Source organism: Alligator sinensis, unplaced genomic scaffold (assembly GCF_000455745.1).
Source record: "Alligator sinensis unplaced genomic scaffold, ASM45574v1 scaffold1032_1, whole genome shotgun sequence".
NCBI lineage: Eukaryota > Metazoa > Chordata > Crocodylia > Alligatoridae > Alligator > Alligator sinensis.
The window spans coordinates 124633-128650 of record NW_005842450.1 but is presented as its reverse complement, the minus strand read 5'-3'; positions in this window follow the sequence as shown (position 1 = coordinate 128650).

Here is a 4018-nt window from a genome sequence, read left to right as displayed (position 1 = left end):
GGCCGGACCCAAGAGCCCTCCCCGCACCCGGCTCCCTGGGCGCAGCAGCCCCGCGGCCGCCCCGGCCCTCACTGAGCCCAAGGTCAGCAAGGACACGGCTCTGGTCGTCCCGGCTGCACGTGCCCAGGTAGAGACACCACCTGCGCCCGCCGGACCCAGCAAACGGCACCGCTGGGCGCTAACGAGCCGCGCGCCGGCCCAGCTGGGCCCTGCCGCCGGCTCCCCACCCGACCTTCCTCCCCTGAGCAGGTGGGGAAGGATGATTTCCCTAACGAGGCGGCTGTGCCGGCCCTGCAGAGCGGCTCCGTTACCCCGGGGGGACAGGCATGACGGATCCGTGCCGGCGCCCCGTAATTGCTTCGCCGGCAGGTAACGAGCGGGGCCTCTCCCGCCCGCGCCTGGCGTGTGTCAGAGGGCTCCGCGCCGCGCGCCAGAAGAGGAATGAGTCCAGGGGCGCTAATGGCTGCGAGAGGCTGGGCGATCTCCAGGCTCATTAGCGGAGCTTGTTAGGGCCTGCGGAGCTGGGGGGGAGGGGGGGCCGCCGCTCGGCACAGTCCCTCCCAGGTACGACCGTTCCTCATCAGCTCCTTCCCGGCGCCTTTCTCCGCTCACTTTTTGCTGGCGCAGCACAACCGCGGCTCGCGGGAGCTGGGGAGAGGCAGGGAGACACCCGTGATCACCCCGTCCCAGGGGCCCCGATGCCCGGGGGAGCGAGGGCAAGGCGCTGCCCCCGAGACAACGGGGCTGAAGGGCTGCTCCTGGCGCCTTCCTGCTCCCCGGAGAGCTGGGCTGGTCTGCCGGGGGGTTGGGAGGCAGGGAGGAGAGATGGGGGGTCCCGACACGGGCCTGGGGCCCTCTCCCGGCTCACGGCCCGATGCCCAGAGCAACCAGCGCTGGCCGTCGTGTCCGAGCTCCGGGTCAAGGGGTCTAACGGGCATTTTGGGCACCCAGACGTGGGACTCTTCCCTAACCAGCACATCCCGCTCTGAGCCCAGGGCACCAGCCTCTCTCCACCCCCTGCCCGCGAAGCCCATGGCATGGCCAGAAAGCAGGAGATGCAGGGGAAGCGCCGAGAGCCGGCACCGGCTCCAAGGCAAAGGTGACCACCGCCTCTTGCACGCGACCCTCGCCCACATGAGGCCAGCGGCCCCCTTGCCCTGCCGCACCCCCAACCTGGAGCCTCCTGGGGAGCCCGGCACAGGCCCCGGTTGGCAAACCCGGAGCCTCCCCCCATGCCAGCTCCTCTCCAGGGAGGCCGAGGGCTGGGCAGACCCCGGGGATGAAGCGAGGTGCTGGGCAGGGACCTGCATCTCAGGGCCGACGGGCCCGCGGGCAGCTTGGCGCTTCCAGCAGCAGCTGCAACAAGGGCCCTGCTCTCCCTCTCCCTGCGGGCACAGGTTTATCTCCGGGGCTTTTCCCCCTGAGCGGTGCCCGGCTGCCGCCTCCCGGCGCCTGATGGCAGCCTCGCCCCGGTCTCCCCGGGCCGATGAGGACAGATCTGGGGAGAAGGAAGCACACGGGGATGCTGTTCAGGGGCAAGACGGGCAGACGGACAGCCCCAGGAGGCTTCGCGGCAAGGAGAGGCAGAGCCAGGCGGGTCCTGGGGAAGCCGGAGCGTAGACAGACAAACAGGCACCCAGGCAGGTTAATATTTGAGGAAGCCTGCATTGAAGTGCGATTAAATATGTATTGGCCATTTGCAAAGGCATATTAATTACCTCGTTAGAGCTCCGGCTCGCTCAGCGAATTATTTACCCCGATGAGCCATTACAAGTCCAGTCAATCACACACGTCTCGCTCGGGCTGCCCGAGCCAAGAGCTGCCTCCAGCCTGCCACAGCGTCTCCCCCCGGGCAGGCCGGCGCCGCGCCGCCCGGGCCGAGCCCTCTCCACCGAGCACCGGCAACATCCAGCTGGGATCCAGCCCGGGGGTGCCCAGCACGCCCCGGCTGGGGGTGCTCGCTGCCCGGGCCCAGCACCCGGCAGGGATGTGCCGAGGACCCACAACTCAGCTCAGGTCTATTGCCACGGACGCTAGAAGCCAAAAATCAGGGCACGAGGCCGACCCTGCTGGAGACAACGGGACATTGGGGAGCTGCAGGCACAGCAGAGAGGCTGGCTGGCTGCAGGGTGCCGGGCTCCGGCGCTCTGCTCCCATACGGGGCCTGGCCCACTTCCATCCGCAGTCAAAGCAGCGAGTGACCCAGGCAGAGCGGGGATAGCAATGTGCCTGCCCTGGCTCTGGCAGCAGGTGTGAACGTGCAGCACTGAGCACACGTGGCAGCTGAGAGCTGGCAACGAAGCCCGGGTCCAGGCACGCAGACTACCCCAGGGAGGAGCAGGAGCGGGGCAGCAGCAGCACCTCGTCTCTGCAGTGGAAACCCTGGCCTGGGCCACGTCTACACATCTACGTGGAAGGCCGAGGCCCCTGCATGTGGCCGACAGGAGATCAGGGGCTCTGCCCCCCATCCCAGGGTTTGTCTGCAGGGGGAGAGATGCTCCCGCCCAATCTGGTGCAGCAGCACAGGTATGTGCATGCACACGTGCCATGCCCATGCCAGGGCCATCGTACAAGCGGCGCTCTGTGCACCGCCACGACCTGTGTCCAATGCCCCATGCAAGGTGCAGCCCTGGGCCCGTCGCTCCCATGCACCCCGACGAATCTACCCTCCCTCGGGAAGGGCTGGGGGCGCAAAGCTGGACACCAACAGCCGGTGTCGCAGGAGGAGTCGAGCTCCTCTTTCCTGCCAGCGCGTCGGCAAAAAAGTGCTGCCTGCCCAAGCCTCCGCGGCCCGTCAGCTGGCGTGGCTAAGGCCGTGGGGCGCTGCAGTCCGGTGCACGGTGATTTATGGACGTGCTAGCGAGGGCAGCCAGCCATGGATGCGGCGCTCCTGACAGGCCTTCAGGATACAAGCACTGCAGCTGGGGCTGCAGGCCCCTCCGTGCCAGACCCCCACTGCCCCTTCACAAACCCTGGGCAACAAGGCAGAGCCTCACCGCAAGCCGGGTGTAGCCCTGCGTCTACGTCCTCACGCCGGGCACCCAGGGGGGAAGCGACCTCCACCTCCGAGCTGCCTGGCACAGGAGAGCTCCCCCAGCACTTGCACACAGCCCACGGCTCTCCTCGTATCTGGCCCCAGCAAGCCAGGACAGGATGGCCCTGTCACCCGCGCGAGCAGAGGCCACAGCCAGCCAGGGCACTCGGCTCAGGCAGCGACGGGCCCATCAGGTGCTGGGTCTCTGTGCTTCCCTCTGCCCTGGTGTGGAGGCCCTGCCCAGAGACAGCCAGTGACCCACTGCAAAAATCTCAGTGTGCCCCCAGGCTGTGCACACCCACATGCATGCGCACACACACACACACATGTACAAGTGCAAATTAGCTCCAGCTCCAGCCTGCAAAGCTCAAATCCACCCTTGAAGCTGCAGGAGAAGAGCAACAGGGATGAATCGGGGCTGCAGCGCACGTCTCCCCGGCGCACAGTCCTCTTGGGGCCCCAGCAGTCCCCTTCCCAGAGCCATCAGCGGCAAAAATCCCAACCGAGCCAGGACCGGCGCCCTCAGCTGTTGCACACGCTCCCCCGACAGCCGACTTCATGTGCCAGCGCATCCTGCTCTCGGGGGAAAAGCAGCAGCGGTGTCACAGCACTCGCCCCCTCGGCAGGACAGCGCAGACGGAGAAGTCCCGGGGAATTCTGCTTCCTTTGGCTAACTCGGGGAGCAAAGCATCAGACGTGCCCGTGGCATCCGGCCAGGCCCCGAGCTCACCAGGCACTTAGAGCGGCGTGTCCCGGTGGCCCGATACGCGCCCCCTCCCCACGGCGCGGCTCTGCTTCGTGCTGTGAAGTGCCAGGAATCCTCAAGTTGTAGCTGGCAGGCGAGGGGCGGCAGCTGCCCCGCAGACCATCTGGCCAGCGTTGCGCCTGCTTTATGAAATTGGACCGTGCGCTAAGAGATGCGTCGGCTCCTTCCAGTAATTATGCAATTGCCCTTTCTCAAATGGAAGTGTCAAGCTGCAGGAG